Below are 20,981 nucleotides of genomic sequence, written 5' to 3' on the forward strand. Positions count from 1 at the left end.
ACACAGAGAGAGAGAGAGAGAGAGAGAGAGAGAGAGAGAGAGAAAGAGAGAGAAACAGATACAGAGAGAAAGAAGGAGTCTATAGTGAAGAATTGTCTCATGATATAGATGCTGAGAAGTCTGAAAATCTTTTGTCTCTGATTGGGGAAACATAAAAGCTGTTAGAGTAATTCCATCTAATACTAAAGGTCTGGAAACCATGGGGACCAAACTCTAAGGCCAACAGAAGATGAGATGAGACAGCCCAGCTGAAACAGTGAAACAAAAAAAGCAAAAGGCAAATCCCTCTTTTGCACCTTTTGTTCTATTCTGGTCCTTGATGAGCTGAATGATTCCAAGCCACCATGGGGAGGTGCTAACCTCCTTATGAAACTCTCTAGCAGGCATACACACAGGAATAGTGTTTAGCTTGAGCACCCTGTGACCCAGATAATTGGATGTGTAAAGTTAATAATCGCACTCAGGCTGACTTCCAGAATTTCTAGTGTCCCTCATAGGCTTCCTCCTGTGTGCATACTTACCATGAAATTTATGAGCACTAAAATGGGATTCCTTGAGAAAGGCAGATTCATGAACATGAATTCATATACATAGGAAGGATGCCTTGTAAATTGTATCATACATTCCATATTTTCTTCTAGAAGAAACCGACTTTGACTGAGCTCATAAAGCTTAGGAGATAGACTCCTCCATGCAAAACTTTTTTCGCCAATCTTATTTATATCATTTGTTTCCCATATTTTGCTTGCCCATGAAAATGTCGTTTCTTGGTGCTAGTTTCAATTTCCGTTTAGACATTACTCTATTTCTCACTTTAGCTTCAGTAATAAGGTAACACACTACCACTTATGAATACTTACCACTTATGAATACTTACCCTTGTATTTCATGCAAGGTCTCATTACCTCTGTTTGACAGACGGAAAAAAATACTCTCAGCGAAACTGCTTATGTTCACATAGCAAATATCTTGATCAACTCCATGATGCTTAACCTAGCCATCTTTTCACTTCAGGATGCTCTTCCCTAATCATTATTACTTATGGAACTGATTTTCCAGTATATCCTATAGGGTGCTGTTGTATGTGCTAAATTCCAATAACTGCATAATAGGCCACCTTCCATTTTTATCTCTGTTGCATTTTGGCAATGATAAAATTCCTACTGCCATTGAATTTCTCAGTTATGCTTTTAAGACAGATAGAATTACATGGATCTACTCTGGACAAAAATAGTCATTTACTTGCTGAAGTCTCAGCTGGAGACAAAGTTTCTCCCTCTACACAGTGTCAAAACACTTTCTGTTGAATTACTTCCCATAACAGCAGTTCGTAAGTCCTATTGTCCTATTATTTCCTTTCCAATACTGGATGTAATACTGATTAGCACAGACAAGTCCAGAGCACTCTGGGCACAGAAGGAAGGTTTACCAATCCATGTGATCTCTTTGTGCTGGCACCCTTACTATTGACGGACTATTCTAATTGCTTGATAATGTAATTGCTCAAAGTTTGATTTTTTTGTTAACAAGTCATCAGTTGGATGCTCTATCAATTTGATTCTTTTAGTGTGCTTTACAACATGTCTGCTGCTATTTACTTAGCAGAGGAGGGAATGGCTGCTCTTTAATCTGCGAGCTCTGTCCTGGGTCTGTGTTTCCTCTTTTTGTATAATCAGCAATCTGCTTGCTGTTTACTGGCAGTGGAAAGGATTATTATATGTCCCTTTTAATAAGGAGAGAAGCTTGTTGACTGGAATTAAGGTTGGGTATGAATCTGTTATAGGGCAAAAGCATGTACAACATGTTTCGTTACTTTCTTGAAAAGGTTGTCTGGATTACCTATTTTGCATTCAGAATCATGTGCATTAGAGTTTGTTCAATGTTAAGAATGTGATTAGTATAGTATTTTCTCAAAATAATATAGAAAGGAAGAACAAATTGATCATTTCAGAAAAATCAGAAAAAAATTGTTTCCAGAATAATCCATACTATTACCCTATTTTAAAACTGTCTTTTGAAATACCACAAAATATAAAATTTCATTGACATGTGTTGTTTAGATGACAATTTACAACTGAAATAAATTGATGACTTCATTCTGAAGAGCATCCAATTAAGATGGTGTGAAAAACAGAGACACTTGTTATTATTGTTGTCTAATTGTCCTGGAAGCACTAGTCAAAGTTGTAAGATATGAAACCAGCTTAGAACAAAACATATAATTATTGGAGAGCAAAATGTGGGATCATCACTATTGGCAGATGGTATAGTTATGTACAAAGAAACAAGAGTGAACTAAAAAACATGAACGTTAGTAAGATACTAAAATGAAATGTATTGATGCAAAGTGGATCTGCAGTCTGTATCCTACCTCATCCAACAGATGACTACCCAGAAAGATGCTTTTACTATTTCTGTAACAGTTATTAATGATGATTTCTCAGGATGCCCCCATCAGTGATGCCTCTGCTGTTGCTGAAGATAATGATCGTGTCCTGAGTTACAAGACATTCAGCTCCAAATATCCCTTCATTAAAGTTGTCACTCTCACTCTATACCTTGGCAATCTGATAAAGTAAGAAAATTGGAACCACATGAATTCAAAAGGGACTGGTGGATCTGTACACATAGAAGCAATTACTTAATGCAGCAAGAAAAGTAAATATGCTTGTGGTTTAATCTGTCTTTATTCCTTTTGACTTTTCTTCTGTTTAATACCAAACATTTGTGCATTATATTTTGATCATACCCATCCATATTACCTTCCTCCAACTCTACCTGGTGTCCCTACCCACTCTCATTCTCAGCTTCATGTCCTTCACTTTCTGTTGTTGTTATTAACTCCTGATTCTAATGAATGCTGACTACATGTGCATGTATGTGGGGTCAATGACTGAGACATGGGCAACCTACTAGCCATGCTCTCAAAGGAGAGTGACTTTAATTCAGCATCTACAGACTGTCAAAGCTCCTCCACCAACGATGGGGCCTGAGGGACCCCTCCTCCCCCTCCATGTTGGAATCTCAACTGGCTTAATGTTGTATATATCCTGTGCACATAACCACAATGGCTGTGAGTTGATGTGTGCAATAGCCAGGCCGAATCCAAAAGTCAGCACTTCAAAGCTCTTCTTATCTGCCAGCTCTTACAGTTTTACTGCCCTTTCTTTCATGATTTTTCCTCAGTCTTGGCTGGGAGGAGATTAATATATAGATGATTCATCTACCCCTGAGAACTCACAGTTACTTATACTTGCCACTTTGACCATGTATGAGTCTGAAAGCAGTTGGTTGTCCCCATGGGCATCCTGTCACTATTGAATCATTGGGCGCATCCTACCAGGCAGGTTGATATTGTAGCATGCAGGGGCCAGCACTGAGTAAAACTGTTGCTACTGCTCCCCTCCTCCTCCATCTGCAACCTGCATAGCAGCTCTGGCAGTTATTTAAGTTAGACAGTAGGACAGAGTTTCTTGGTCACTCGAGGTTGATTTCTCTACATCCTTCATCCAAAGTAAGTGATGTCTTCAGCAACAAGGTATTGCCATTTACTTATGGTGGTTAATTACAAGCAAATAACAATAGCTTGTGTTGTTTTGGTGACTCTGACAATAACTTATAGGGAGATATCATGTGCCTGGCACTGTGAATTTCATTTAATGACTCATATCTTCTGGGCACAGTATTGTCTGCCTTTGCAGGGTTACTTTTGTGCAAGCTCCTTTAAAAAATATATTTTAATTAGTTTACAAACTAATGGGTTTCTGTAAGTCTTCTTCATACATCCTTAGTTTTCTTGAACCTACCCCTATGCCCTGCTTTTCCCCATCTCCCTATTCCCATCCCCACTCTACCTTTAATCCAGAGTATCAACACCTGTTCTTTCATGTCACCTGTATACTACTTTCCCCTCTGATTATATTTTTTGTTCACCAAGGTGCTATACTTTATAAATAGTTGATTGTGCTTTTGGGTTTTCCTTATAGACTTCCTTTGTGAGTTCAAAAAGAGTTTCTCAGGAACCACCAGAGCTTGATCCACAACCTAGCATCTGGCAGTCAGTGCTTACAAAATATCATGTTTCTACATAGCTTTTTCACACATCCTTCATTTTGGTTAAACCTTTCCAGACCCTCATTTCTTTGACATTTCTGATACTAATGACAACAGCATGTCAGGAGGCAGAATCTAAAGACAAAGATCTCAAACTTGGAAGTGCTAGATTTGCCAGCAGAAAAAATTGACAAAATACATAATACAGAAACAAATAAAACATATTCTCAGTTTCATCAAAGACAGAAACATTTAAAAAGTCTAAAATTCTAAGGTCTTCAATTTTGAGGACACTGAAATTATGAAACAGAGACTGTAAAGCTGAATGTGAGGTTCAGAAGCCACAGGAAAACAAACATGATGACTAACTTCAGATGAAAATGGAGTACAGCAACAGCTCAGTTACTGCTTTAGCCTGTCTCCTGACCCAGGGGCTTCTTCTATAATGCTATAATTTAAGGAAAGTCACCTTGTGGAGACATCATACAACAGATGCAATATTGGATTAAAAAGCCTATCATATATAGAAGATTAAATTTATCTTAAAGAAGAAATTAACAACTGAAGAAATTTGTCTTATAGCTCTTAATTTATTATTTAACTTTAGTTATTGAGCCTGTTTGTGTGTGCATGTGTGTTGAGGCCAAAGGCCAATCTCCTTTAAATTCCCAAGGAATTACATCTATCTGTTTTTTGAGACAAGGTCTTCTATTGGGGCCTAGCTCCCTGATTGAGCTAAACTGGCTGGCCAGTGAGCCCGAGGGATCCTCCTGTCTCTGCCTCCACAGCCCTGAGATTACAAGTGCATGCCACCACACCCATAATTTTTACATGGGCAACAAAAGTGGAATTCAAGTGCTTATGTGGCAAGTACTTTATAGACTCGATTAACCACTAAATTACCCTTTTAAAAGTAAATACATACACATAGATAGATAATCATTCAAAGTGGATGGACCAAGATTTTTGTTGAATAATAAGGGCAGCTGCAAAGAGTACTTACTGCTGCAGTGGAATTTTGTGAAGGCAGTTTGTACCATTCATATTCTTTGGTAGATGTTGCTGGATAGCAAGTCATTCCTCCTTGTCCACTGGTATGGGCCTTTGGGAAGCTAGAGTCTGGCACAACGAGGCATGTTATCACCTCCAAAGAAGAATCCGTCCCACAGCTTAGTAACGCTAGAGCTTTCTTTCCCAGGTTTCCTCTGAGTCATAAATTTCATGAGACTGATGAACAGATTAACAAACCAAAGAGTTCTATTGCAGCAACATGCCATGTACTAGTCATGGAAGACACGATAGAGTGTGATGTACTCCAACACAGGAAATATGACAGTTCTTTGTTCTCTTAAAGGAGACCACGTAAATTATTGTTGACTTACTTTGTAAATGTGAACTTTGAGATGTGTGTAACGCAAGTGGAATTTAACTAATGTATTTCATCTCATATTGTCTTATTGTCACAAAATTACATTTAATGCTGTGCATAGCCTAGAACTCGTGTATTCTAACTAAAGCCAGTGGGTTTAGTTGGCATTGTTGCACTGGCTTACTGCCTCTGAATTAATGTGGATGCTGAGATATACTGAAATATTGGGAAACAGCTTTCTGGAATTTTTTGTGTAAACAAGCAAAATCCATAATAGGAGGAACAGTCTCAGGAACAACAGTTGAACTCTGGATTAACCTTCTAGAGGAGAAGCAGCACCAAGAAGTTCATCCTACCAGAAATAGTGATTTCCCCATAACTGGTTACTACTCTCATAGCTCCAAAACACCTGCCCCAGGCCTAGCCCTGACTTCTCAGTTTGCTCTTGGTTTTGAATCACCAAATGTAAATCACCAGGCTGCAAAATGGTCAGGTGAACAGGCAGCTTGGTTTGGGATGGGGGTGTGCAAAAGTTTCTCCAGATAATTCAGAAGTCACAATGGAGTGTGTCTTTGGACTCTTTTATTCCATAAAAGACAAATTTGGTCTCCGTTATGTAGCATTTTAAATTTGAAAAATTATTAAAATAAAACTCCAAAATTGACCTATTTGTCCACTTTCCTAGATTTACCAAATGGAGGTTGTTATCATTTTAAAATTATTTTCTTACTTCACCATCATAAGGTAAATTTAACAATAGGCCTTCTCTGTAAAGATATTTTAAATTACTTATTTTCTTGGACTGACTTCAATTGAGGGTTGGAAATAAATATTTTAATAAGCAAAATCAATGGAGTTTTTATATTTAACAATAAAATAAGTAGAAAAATAAATATGTGAATAGTATGTTGTGGAAATTATTTTTAAGTTTTAAAACATGTTTCATTCATTTTGCATGTGTATTCATCTGCCTTGGGATCATGCATGAAGCAATGAATTTTCAGAGGTCAAAGGACAACTTTTGGAAATGGGTTATTTCTTCTACCATGTGGATGGTAGAGATCTAAATCAGGTTGTCTGGCTTGGGTGGCAAGAGCCTTTACCCACTAATTCATCTCTCTGGCCCTGAAAATTCATATTTAAATCTCATTTCCTATCTCTTCAAAAGTGACAAAGTAGTGGAATTAATGAAAAATATTTGAAACTCATGGGATAAGCGTTATAATACTCAAATAGAGAGTTTTTAAAGAATAAAGATGAATACCATTCTGAGAGAACTAAGTAAATATATTTGCCAATTGTTTCAAATGAGTCATAGTGAGAGTTCAATGAATGTTTATTCAAATTGATAAAACATTTTTAAGGAATTCTGAAAATAAGTTACTTTAATAAAGAAAAATTTATGCCTTAGTTTAATGAAGAAGAATTATTACTATCAAATATCAAAATGTCTCATACATATATGGCTAGAAGTTGTAATGCCAGAAAACCCAGTGGAAGCCTCCAAAGATTACCTACTACATAATTCAATTAATATGTGACATGAACTGTATCACAAATGATCCTGAAGGCAAAGACATATAATAAACAGAATAAAATGAGATAGCTAGTAAGAACAGCAGCACTTGGATTTGTACATCACAAACTAAAATTAATGCCAGCAAAATCAGAGACTGAATATTTATTCTCTCATCCAACATGCATTTACTGACAGGCTCTGTTCTTGGCACTTGAGAAATGGATTAAATACAGTACAGATCCTTCTTTCTCAAGATCAGTGGTAAAAATAAAACAAATAATCATAAAGCATAATCTCATGAATTAAGAATCAAGAAGAACACATAAAGCAGGAGAAAACAACGAAAGTAAATGTAACTTTGGGAAGAACATGATGGCACAGGTCTACAACTACAGCACTCAGAAGGTTGAGGCATGCATGGAAGTTAGAGACCTGTTTGGGTTACCCAAAGGGACTCTCAAAAGAAAAAAGGGAGAGGAGGAGAAGAGAGAGAGAGAGAGAGAGAGAGAGAGAGAGAGAGAGAGAGAGAGAGAGACAGAGAGACAGAGAGACAGAGAGAGAGAGAGACAGAGACAGAGAGAAGAAATAATGGGGATAGGGAGAAGGACACATTTTAGACATGCAGAAAGCATCTCCCATAGCCCAGGCTGTCATCAGATTCTGTGTGTAGCTGAGGCTACCTTGAATTCCTGATCCTCCTGCTTCTATCTCTCAGATGCTGGTGATATAGTGATATAGTTGTGTGCCTCTAGGAAAATAGGCACATTTGACCAAAGCAAGAGAGCAGGCCAGGCCTCTAAAAGATCATTCCTCACAGAGCAAAACATAAAAACCTAAGGACCAATACCTGGAATCTGGAACATGCTAGTCATGCTGGGTATGAATGACGTGATTATCAGTGGTGCAGCTGAAGCAAAGAGAATGTGCATTGGAAGAAATTCATAATTTAGTCAAGGGTCAGACCGTGTTCAGATTTATGTGCAATGGTAGAGATTATGTCATTTAAGTTTGATAAAAAGTCGTGGGAGAAAATTAGCTAGTTAAGTGATTAATAAAACTTTCATATGTTCAACATTAAAATATGTATGCTTGGTAGCTGTTTACTAGGTTGCAAACATTTTTACACTGTGACTATGTGCTCATGGAACCTTGTCTATTCTCAGGGAGTTTCCTTCTGCTGGCATATGCAGAGAAGTAAACATGAAATTAGAACTCAAACAAATAATGTCACAGACAGGAGAGGGGCAAATTTCATAAGCATTAATGGCGAGCGAACAGAAGCTGACTCTCTAAAAGAAGTGCCAGAGGTGTGGGGACTCCGTAGACGTGATGGAGTTACCCCGGAAATAAAGAACATCCGAGCCAGCCATTACATCACACAGAAAGTCCAAGATAGAATTACATGTTGAAGGAACTGCAAGTTAATGTCAAAACCGTGTTCCTAATACTTACCATGATGCCTGACACATAAATTATGCTTATTAAAAGATTAACTGAATGAGTTTGGCTGAGCATAGGGTCAGAGTTGTGGTAAAGGACAGGCAACAAATATTTCATACAAATGATGATGACTAGCAAAAACAAGAAAATTAACTTAAAATAATAAAAGATAGCATTTAATTTACCCGATTTAAAAAAGAGGACAGTCAGAGTGACTGATCAAGTTTTGAAATAATGGTACTTTGGTGTTTTTCCAATTGACAAGCAAACATTGATCAGTTTCAGATAGTTTTGCAAAAGAAAATCAAGAGTTTTAAAACAAGTATCCTAGGGCTGAAGAGATACCTCAGTTCTTAATATGGCTTGATGTTCTTCCAGAAGACTGGAATTTCCTACCCAGCACCCATTTAGGCAGCTCACAACAACCTGTAGTTGCAGTTCCAGGGAACTTGATGCCTTCTTCTACCTTCTTCAGATGCCCCCACACACTTGCACATACCTCCACACAAACATGGACACACACCCATAGAAACATATATGCTTCTAATCTAGAAGTTTCTATGTCAGGAAACTCCTAAAGAACTATTTCTAGCGTTAAAAAGTGTCCTATATGTAAACAAATACATTGATTTTCACAATATTTAAAACCAGAAATTGAAATAGTAGTAGTGATGAAAAATATTCAGGTGACATCCATCCTACATTACTAAGAAAGATGCTTAAGAAAAGTCTGAACTTCTTAGGGATGATTTTTGTAGAAGGATAAAGCATCAAAACAAAAACAGGGGCTGGAGAGATGTCTCAGCCAATTAAGAGCACTGGGTGCTCTTGTAGAGAACCCGGGTTCAGTTCCCAGCATCGGCATGCTGGCTCACAACCATCCATGACTCCAGTTCAGAGGATCCGATGACCTCTTCTGACCTTCATGGTAACTGCGTGACATGGGTGCACTTACATGCACGCAGGCAATACACTTATACACATGAAATAAAAGTAACAAAACAAAAAACATTACATTTTTTTCTGAATGCAATAAAGTGTCGAGCAGGGTGACTTTAGAAGGGAAAACAGAAAATGGAATTATTTTTTCTTCCTCTGTCTTACTACAACTTTTAAAATTATTGTATGTAAAAGCCAGAGTAAACTAAATAATGTTTCCATGTTTATTAGTTATACTAATCAGAAAATATTTAGACTTTTTAAATATCATATAGAAATATTGTCCCAAAGCCTGGAAAAAACAAAGGTGTTGAGTGCTTGTGTAGTTCTTGTTAATTTTATCTATCTTCCAAAAATATTTCAAAGGTGATCTGTTAAGTGGGGTTGACCAATTCTACTTTGCAATGGGGAGGAAGATGAGTAAGAGGATGAATGGGATCTTGACAGCCACACTAGAGCACAGACTCCTGAAACCTGTCCATGATCTGTATGCAGAGTTTCTCCTACTGTACAAACAGGGAAAGGACCACATCCGTGTGGCCTGGTAAGTTTTAATTAGCATCCTCTAGATCCAAATACTCACAGTGGTATTTCAAAAATAAATATGTTGAAATAAAAATGAGAATGAGTTTTTATATGCAAGGTTAGAGTTTGGGCCACTCATTTTGTTTTCCACTCTGTGCCACTGTAATGATGGCATAGTCCAGGTGGATGAATTTCCCACTCTTATTGTATAATTCCCATTGTGTAGTTCTCCTTATCCAATTGACAGTAAATGGGGGTTATGGGGGTATGGGAGTTTTTGCACATAAAAATATTTACCCTCTTGCTTGGCAAATATGCTCCTAACATTTTTGCTTTCACTTTCATCATTTCTTTTTTTTTTTTTTTAAGCAGAGTTGGTTCTTATTAAAGATATTAGGCCTAAGCATGAGGGATACTCAGAAAGAAAGACACCTGAGAGTATAGGTGTGAGGTGATCGAACAGACAGTGGTAGAAAGTAAGAAAAACCCAAGTGTGGGTGTGGGCTTCTCAAGAGACTGGCACCTCATTTGTCTTTTAACACAGCAGTAACATGTCTTGCCCTGAAAGAAAATCCAATGTAGGGACTGGAGAGATGGCTCAGCACTTTAAGGGCACCAGCTTCTCTAGCAGAGGATGTGGGTTGAATTCCCAGCAACCATGGAATCTCAGTAATTCCATTTCTAGGGATCCAATGCCCTGTTCTGTCCTCCACAGGTATTGCATTCATGGATACACTTTCATACCTACAGGCAAAAATACTCATAGTTACAGTAAAAATAAAGTTTTTTAAAAAAAGTTTAAAAATTCCAATGTATTATTTAAGATTTTCTCATGTATTTATTTGAATATATTTTACACTATCACTTTATCCTTTGACTATCAAAACTTGTATTTCCAATACCTTTTCCACTCCAATCCTGTTCCACCTAGTAACAGGTCTAGTCTAGTCCTTACAATGCCAATCCAGTCAAGTTTCACCTATGTCAACTCAGAATTTCCTTCACCCCTTCCACTTCTCCTTAGGGAAGCATGTAAACTCTGGGGTCCACGTGAAGAGCCATGGTGTTGGGGAACATTCATATTTGCATCTGGTGAGAAGGCAGCCAGGGTGTGAGGCTGACCTCACTAAGATGGCTGCATTTCCGCCCTGTGCAGTAGTCCATGCTGCCACCTGCTGGCATTTCCTCTTGTTACAACCATGGAGCCTAACGTCACCTAGATGACTCTCAATACTTAGAACTGCATACTCATCCCGATAATTTCATCTTCTCCCCCTTTAATCTGTAAGACTACACAAAATTGATAGGACCACACCAGATCTCTCATAAAGCCATCGTAACTTGTTTTATTCTGCTATGTTGTCAGGGAAGCCTCAGAGAAAAGCCCTCTCTCCTGGAGTTCTGTAGCAGATACAAGGTGCACATCTCAAGGAGGTTGAGATCTTAAACCTCCAACTCTTGAGCGTTCTAATTTCCTTTAGCGTTCTCATTTCCTTTAGCATAGAAAAAAAAAAAAACAGCTGAGTGTTGTTCTACCACACTCTTCTTCCATAAAAATGGGCCACAAAAGGACCAAGAAATTATGATAATTCTTTTGGACTACTTTTAAGTACTCTTTCAATTAAGACTCAATTCACTTCTGATGCAGAAAGCCATACCATGATGAAAACAGCTTTCATCCACCTGCTCGAATATAACAAGGTCATGTAGCAATTTCTATGTATTGGAATTTATCCATGCTCCACCTCTTGCTTTAGTGTTTATTCATGAATTTTCTAAGACCTTTTCACACTTCTAAAGTTTGCAAATTTCCTGCCATATATACTTCTAGTGTTTTTAAAAAATCCACTATTCTAAACATTTAAGCCTTTGACTTTGTATTTAGGTCGTGGCATCCAGTGACAAAGAAACACAAAGTACTGATTTCTCAAATGACAGTTTAGTCACCTAGTGCTTTAGAGCTTTTGAGTCCTCTGAGATTCTAGAGCTAGAGGGCAATCTTATGATGGGGCTCAGGGAGCTCATGAACTGTTCTTTAAATTCCAAATATCAGTTAACCCTGTTGATCATACCTGGACATCTGAAGAACACTTAAAAATACCTTAATAGTGGGTTTTATCTGATATAATGTTTCTTGGATGCAACCTATGCATAATGATTTTGGACTATCTTCCTAGTTTTAATATACAGTCAAGGTGAAGACATAAAGCCTGTCTTCAGAAGAAAAGAGCCTTGTGAAACCTATACCATACCTATTTTTCTACAAATGGTATGGACTGCAAATCTCCAAGGTCTTGAGGTGGTTTTACATCCAGATTTCTGGGATTCTCCTACAAAATTTCCAATTTGGTGAATCTGAAATGATACCTAGGACTTTACATGTCACTTAGGATATAATAAAACAGAACATTAAAAAGGGAAGATGAGTGGGAAAATGGGAACAGGGTCAAAATGGTATTTAGAAAGATGAAATCCAAAGTAACTTACAGATGCTGATATCGGATCATAAGTTTGGTTGTTTTATACCAGTGTACATTAACAGGAAAACAAAATCATTGCAAAATTTAAAGTTCTCCTAACATGAAAGAAGCCAGATGCTTCAGATAAAAATTGAACCCTGTCCTGGCACCAGAGGGAATTTTCTCCATGTTTACTTCTAGGGGTGATGCTGTGCATAGTATGTAACATTGGGAATGATTTTCCATCTCATGTTATTATAAAATGAAAGTGAATGTTCCATTGATCGAAGTTTGAGGTGAGTTAGTGACATTGAGCTACTAGGTTATTGTCCACTATGTTTTGGAACTTGAGGGTTTTTTTGTTTGTTTTGAGATAGGGTCTTCTTATAGCCCCAACTGGCCTGGAACTTGCTATGTAGACCAGGCTGGCCTTGATCTCACAGAGATCCACCTGGGTCTGTTCCCTGAGTGCTGGGATTAAAGGCATGTGCCCCCATGCCTGGCTCTGGGGTTTGTATTTAAATTAGTGTCTATGTGTATTTATTTAAATCATTCTGTATTAGTGTGAATCATTGTGGGCCACCAAGTTACAGCAGAAGCAATTATACATAAACACAACGCTATTCGTATCAGGCCTGGCAGTCTCTGCTTCCTTGATTATGTCTAAACTTTAAATTATTTATGGCTTTGGGTCTTGCGGGCAAGAAGACATTAAATTTTCTAGTATCTGGTTGATAACTAAGCACCTTTTCCCTGAAAAGTAGGACACACCTGATTTTCATTATTCTGCAGATTCCAAAATTTGTAAATTTACTTGCCAAAATGTATTTGTAACCACTAAGTAAGCACTGTAGGTGGTCTTCATTCTTTGACGTGTGCGTGTGGACAGCATGGAAAGGTTGGACTTGCCTGAAGCACGTGCTCCCAGCTGAGGTGGAAAAGGCAACAGCAATCTGACATCTTGCTTCTGTTCTCAGGTTGTAAATAAGTATCATTTTCACTGTGTGTTTAATGCCATATTTTCTATATTTTTCACTTTTTGCTTAAAATAGCCCTCCTCCACCCCCTGACTTGAATTTAGCTCAAGATGGCTATAATGAGCCAAATTGAGAAAGTGTGTGCAGGAACTCTCTGCTCAATCTTGAACTGGGGCTCTGCTGGGCACAACTTCCATGTAGGTGAGCTGCAAAATGTAATAAAATTATCATTAAGCAGAAACAGATAAAACAGGGATGTTGAACAATCAAAAGAGAAACGTTATGTCCAGAGTGTTGTGAAATCCTCTAGCTCCTGGAGGAAATGGATTCAGTTGTTATGGATTCTGTGTTTATTATGGCTTTATAAAACCAAACTACCATAACTAACAAGAATTGACTATATATTTTCAAAATTTACTTTTCGATGTTAAGATTATGGTACCTTAGAATACATCATATATATTCGATAGGAGCTGTTGATGAGCTCCTAATATATTAAATGTATTTAGTGCTATCTTAAACAAGTGATTTTTCTCTTAGTTCAATGAGCATTTTATAATGGTTACTGGCTCTGAATCCAGCCAACCAAGGTTTAGTCCTTATTAGTGCTATGACCTTGAGTTTCCTCATCTGTAGGGGACTAAAAGGAATGAATTGGAATGTGAAGCTGTTCTTTTGATATTGCTAATTCTTTAAATTGAGAGATCGAATGCTGACCAGATAAAGAAAGAAAAAATAAAAATTTCCATTACCCAGCAGGGAGAGGTTACCTAGAGAACATTAGGTAACAGATATTAAAAAACTAAGCTGCTCTAGTTTAATAGCTCAGTGAGTATAACGCTTCTCAAACTGTTTACTATTCTACTGCACATAGCTCTGGTCACTAGTGGTTTTGGTGGGAATTAATAACTAAAGGGCTAGGCCACAGGGATGCAAGCTTCTCATTCCCCATGTTTTAACTGAAAATAGTCAGAGTTCCAAATAACTGGGCTTAAAAAAGGGAAATGGGTAGGCAGCTAATGAGATTAAAAATATGAACATGATGTTAAGATAAAAGACTGTAAGATAATGATAAGAAGTTGAGATTATAAGAGGAAAAAGGAAAAAGGAAAATGTTCTCAAGGAAGAGAGCTCGTGTCCCCATACAAATCACACAGCAGGTTGTATAATTATTATAAACATGATCATTTTCCTTATATTAACTGTGAAAATAAGCAACTCAAAGCATCACCAATGGAATCCTTTCCTTTTCTTTTTATTAGTTGGAATTAATCTATATATCAAATGGAAGAATGATTTGTTTTCAAATTTCTTTTGCTGCCCAAATTGTGACAGTAGAAACACACAAACCTTATTATCAATGACATTTGGTATTGTAATAAAGACTATAAAACAGTTTCTTAACTTCCAGTATATAATTTTCAGCCAGCTTCCACTCAACATTTCTACTCCGACCCTAGTCGCTCTTTCCAAGCCCACAAGAGATAAATATTGTGCCCATTCTTTTACCACAGGCTATATGTTTTATTCTGAACTTTACATAATCATACAATACTACATATTTTTTATTGGACCTCTTTTCTTTGAAATGAAATATTTTAAACAGTTATCTGTGTTAGTCCTATCTGTAGTTCATTCTTTTTTGTTGTTAAGCATTACATTGTTTTAAACTATTCCACTTTATTATTGTTTTTAATTTTTCTGTTAATTAATTGAAATGTTTCCAGCTTTCAGGGATAGTCACATAGCAAAGTGACTTGGAAAATAGATATACTGTCATCCTCTGGAACAAAGGTCACTACATTTCTTAAACAATTGGGTCCTGCAGCTGGGGTTGGAAAATAGATATACTGTCATCCTCTGGAGCAAAGGTTACTACCTTTCTTAAACAATTGGGTCCTGCAGCTGGGGTTGTTCGTTCCTGTAATGAAGCCCACTGTCTTCGCAAGCTTCCATGGGAGCCCATCAAGCTTCCTTCTGAAGGACTTAGGGGCAAAGGGAAAAGGGAAACATGCCTACTATGGAAAAGTCTCCTGCTATATACCATAATCCAATGAATTTAGCAACAGAACTTAAGTTGTAACTGTGATAAATTCTCAAAAACATCACAGCATTAAGGCTCGGGATTATTCACATATAATTTTCTTTCTTATAAAGCCCTTTTCAGGTTATGGAATCAGGGCTAAGTTCAGCTGAGAAAATAAGGTAAGAATTTTCTGAAAGCATGTAAGGAAGATTTCCTTAAATGTTTGATGAAACTTGTCTAAGAAGCTAATTGGGCTTAGAGTTCTATTCATGGAAAGGGTTACATTTTATTTTTGAGTATTTTGTTTATTATTTCATATGTATAAGTGTATTGCCTGCATGCATGTAAGTGCACCCATGTCGTGCAATGCCTCCAGAGGGCACTGATCCTGTGGAACTGGAGTTACAGGTGGCTGCCATCTGGGTGCTGGGAACCAAACCCAGGTCCTCTGCAAGAGCAGTCGGAGCTCTTAATCACTGAGCCATCTCTCCAGGCCCCGCTTAAAATTTATTTTTATTTAACCTTATGTGTATGAGTGTTTTGCCTTCATGTATGTATGTGCACCTGTGTTGTACAACACATGTGGAGGTGAGAAGAGCAGAAGAGGACATCAGCTTTTCTGGAACTGGAGCTATGAGTGGTTATTAGCTACCGTGTGAGTGCTGATAATCGAATTCGAGATCTCTGCAAGAGCAGCCGGTGGTTTTAACCACTAAGCCATCCCTCCAGCCCCAAGATTGTTAAAATTTGGATACAATTTTTATAAAAGACAAAGTCTTAGTCAAATTCTTATTTCCTTTCTTTGTATCGGTATTGGTCATTTGTATTTCCTAAGAAACTTGTCCATTTCATGTATATCTCCACATTTTATTATCAAAGTCTTATATAACACTTTAAAATTATTCTTTTAATATCTACAGTTATTACAATGTTTTATACTGTTTCAGTTCTTGTTTTGAAACCATTTGTTGTCTATTTTTTCTTTGTGATCAAGTTTGCTAGAAATTTCTTAGTTTTATTAATCTGTTCATGGAAGTAAATTTGATTTCTAATGTTTTTGTCTGTATTGGCTATGTATTTGTTATTTTTATTACTTTTGCTACATTCTTATCTTAAATCTTTATATTAAGTCTAAACCTTGACATCATGTGTATTTTCAACATCCCAAGCTATAAACTCACAACTAAAGCGATGATGCCTCTGTTTTTCAATGTTTGATATGTTCTATTATGTTACTATTTGATTCCACATTATTTCTTCCTATGTGTCCAGAGTTCTATGTAACATAATTTTCGTTAGTCTGAATAATGTCCTTTTTAGTATTATTTTTGTTCCCTTGTGTGTAATATGTCTCACTGTCTGGGAGTTTTAATTTTTGTCTTTATCATTCTTGGGTTTCACAACTTTTAAAATACTTTGCCAAGTTTTTCAAAATTTCAACAGCAATTTAAAAAAAAATGTTCTTTTTCATTCCCTCTTCCTCCTTGTCATTTGTGACTTGAATTTTATTTCTTGATTGATATCACTTAATTTACCACTGAGCTGCTACTTCCTATTCACAAAATTGCTACATCATAATATATTAATACAATGTTACTCTATGGCAGAAAAAGAAAAGGGGGGATGCTCAAATTTGGAATAGGTTACGGTAAGCCTGGAGTTTATACACCATTATGATAAGACTCTGAAGGTGTATTGCTCACTGAGCCAACTGAAAGAGGACACCTTTGGATATTCTATATAAGCCATAGGAGCAAGTATGAAGACTAAGAAAGCTTTTCTAAATCAGTGGTTGTATACTTAGCATCAGGGATGCATTGATTTGCTTCAGCAATAAAAGCATGCCTGGCCACTCCAATTTAATACAGTACCTTACTGTATTTGTAATGACAAATTGTCTTCCCCAAAATTCCTCTGTCTTCTGCACAAGTCAAATAGAAAAACTGAATTGAAATATGATAGAATGTGATTAATGCCAAGTGTTAATGAAGATGTAGGTAGATGAGAGTTTTTATGCATATTTGGAAGTACATATTTGTACAGCATTGAAATGACCAAGGAGACAATGTATAGACTAAAACTGCCCTCTTACCCAATGCAATACCCCCCCACAGTTTGGAAATTAATTTTAGAAACTTCTGTGTATAGATAGTATGTAAAAGTAACATATGAGATCAAAAACACAGAGCAGGATTCAGGTTTGAACACAGTATGATAATATTCTGGTTGTTGTTGAGTGAAGTCAGTATATATGGACAGAAATAAAAGGTCAAAGGAAGATACACAAGATTATTAAAACTGGTTTACTCAAGTTAAAGGAATTATATGTAATTGCTCAATTAAAAGTTAAAGATTTGTTAACTTTAATCATATATTCCTAGGTCATAGATACTGTAATCACCATGCAAACAATTATAATTTGAATGACATGCATGACTATACAATGTGAAATTAATAGTGCAAGATATTAACTGAATATTTCATGCCAGATGATATATGTCATTTATAACATTTTATGCCATTTAATTATATTTTAAAGTGTTTACTGTCATATTACATGAAATAAAACATACTTAAGATTTATCATAGAGACATTGAAATCATCATACCTATGAAAATAAGAAAATTACAATATATACATAAAGTAGAGTCGCTTCATTATTGAGTTGAATTCACAAATATTTGATGATCAAATATTTTAAAAATATTTGACATGCTAAGTTTAAAAAGTCACATTAAAAATGTCACATTGAAACACATTGTTCCAACTTTACAAAACACTGTATGTATTAATAACTGAAAAATAACATGGAGAGGACACACCAACTATTTCTAAGTTTTTTTAATGTGGTAAAAGAATGGTTAGTTTCATACTCTTCTGAATTTTCTAATAGCATGTGTACTTCACTTATTCTTATGAAAATCATTATACATTTATAAATTATTTTCTCACTGTCTACAAATTCTCTTTTTAAACTAGAATGACAAGCACAAAAAAATAATTTTAGTGTTTTCTTTTTTAATAATAGAAATCAACCACTAATCATTAAATAAACCTGTACAAATTTAAGCAATTCAAGAGTATTTCATATTGTTTTGATATATACTTTATGGAAATAAAGAGGCTTAAACCCCAAATCTTATTAGTGATGGTATTAACTGGTTGTTTTTTGGACAGGCTAACACTATATCATGCATGGTAATTATAAATTTTATCTTGAAATAGCTGAGCTAAAACTATTGTAAACATTTGTTTCAAATTATATATATATATATATTTGTATTAAAAACATAAATATAAAATTCATGTAGAATGTTTGGAAACTTGAAATCTTGTCTCCTTACTGTGAACCAAAGTACGAATATCTCACTCTATGATTTATTATCATTTTAATTGGTATCTACTTTTTTCTTCTTTGCTCCATCTGAGCTGCCATACATTCCATCTATACCAGCACACTTGTCATTTTCTAAATATCTCTTTATTTCTCCATGACAGTTTCTTAGCCCAGAATGGCTTTCCTCTCTATCTCTACCTGCCAAAATTCTACCCACCTCTAAGTACTATCTCATGTCACCTGTTCCACAAAATTGTCTATAATTTTAGATTATGTTCATTATTCAGATATTTCATGGTATTTAAAATGTATTTGAGTGCAAAAATGAATTTTTCTCTGTAGGTGACTGTGGACTCTGTTTATAGCATCCTTTCAAATGATTCTTGCATCAAAAACAATAAGTGAACTACCTGAAATGTTTATTTTTCTTCCTTTTGATAAAAAATTTGTCACTTTCTTACAGTGATATTTTCATGAGCATGGATGAGGCATTTTTAATTCACCAGGATGTATGTCTTAAAGCAGGCAAAGAGGAAGACATCAGTTAGGTGACTAGCCCACGTGAGATGTTATCTGTACAGTAAATGGTTTGTGATAGCAGGCCAGGAACTTTATCATGACTATGATGTGTATTCTTCTAGCAGCATTTGAAGTGAAGATTTGTTGTGAAATATATTTATCACAGTTGTTCATACTATTCTGATAGTATTGAAGACATTATACAGTTTGGAGGTTAAGCATTTCTGTTCTTCATGGAAATATGTTTTTCATTCTGTTTTAGAAATGAGTTGCTATAGTTAGTAGATCCCTTGGGGTCAGAGGTAGTCTGAAATGACAATGGGATCCTATACTTCATTGGGCTAAGGGGCAGTTCTTCGATTCTCAAATGTGACTTAAAGGCCGTGTGACTATGAGAATCTGAGCGCTTTCTGCAGTGAATGCAAATCAGAGGTCTGTGTTTCCCAGAGCTGATACTGTCCAGCCATGCTTCCAGTTCCCTCCAGGCAACTAGCTCTCAAACAAAACTAGTTCTAAAGGCAAGAGAAAGAGGAACATCCTTACTCAGGAAATTTCCACTGTCCAGTCCCTTTATAACCTAAAGATTCAGATTTAAGGAACACTCACTAATCATCAATCAAGACTTTATGGTTAATCACATTCTGAACATCATTTTTATGATATTGTAGACATTTTTAAAGTCAAGGCAAACAAATTATTTTGTTTAATATATGTTAAGCATATGTTGATAATGACATTATTAATGACAGTATGGATTAATAATTAAACTTATGATCTTGAAATATATTACTTTTAAATAGCATAATGCATTTATTAAGAGTATATAAAGGTATCTGTTCTATCTATGCAGTTTTATTTTTTATTTTATGTGTATGAGTATTTTGTCTGTATGTATATAAGTACACCATGTACTTGCAATGTCTCTAAAAGCAAAAAAAAAAAAAAAAAGACATCTGATCCCCTGGAACTAATGTTACAGTCTGCTGTTAGCTACCTTGTGGGTGCTGATAACTGAACCCAGGTCCTCTGCAAGACCAACCAGTACTCTTAACCATTGGGCTATCTCTTAAAGCCCCTATTCATTCTATTTGATTTGTTAATTTTAGACACATACTTACTAATTCAAATTATAGCTTTAATATTGAATTAATATTGACCTGTAGTGTACAATTTTTAAAGCAATGCTTATATTGCAAGAATAAGAATATTTTTAAAAGAAGAAATAAATGGCAAATAAAAATGGAAAATGATTAAAATTTTAAAAAATGAGAGGTTTGGGGGTCTCTTTTTGCTGTTTGTGTTTATGATTTTTTGGTTTATTTGTGGGTTTTTTTTTTGTTTTCATTTTTCTTTTTGAGACAGAGTCTCTCTATAGTCCCAGCTGGTCTGAAACTTGCCATATAGACCAGGCTGGACAAAGATCTGAATGCTTCTTTTTCCATATGCTAACATTAAATGCGTGCACCACTTTGCCCATCTAAAAAATTAGTTATTTCAAATGTATACATGGCCTCTTCTGTCCTCTGTGGGCACTGCATGACACGGGTGCACTTACACACATGCAGGCAATACACTCATACACATAAAATAAAAATAATAAATAAAATATTTTTTAAAATTACTATTTTCTTAACAGCACAATATTAAATCAGCACAAACAAACATGCCTAAGAATATTATTTTCACAGTAACATTTTAAATTTATATTGGGTTTTGTTTTGAGCTTTTTATCTTATTCATTTTCTAGGGCAGACGGAAAATTTCAGCAATTTGAAGAGAGAATCACACCACTGTGTAATTTACTACTAGATTAGAAA

The sequence above is a fragment of the Nannospalax galili genome, unplaced genomic scaffold (genome assembly GCF_000622305.1).
Source record: "Nannospalax galili isolate Female #2095 unplaced genomic scaffold, S.galili_v1.0 scaffold794, whole genome shotgun sequence".
NCBI lineage: Eukaryota > Metazoa > Chordata > Mammalia > Rodentia > Spalacidae > Nannospalax > Nannospalax galili.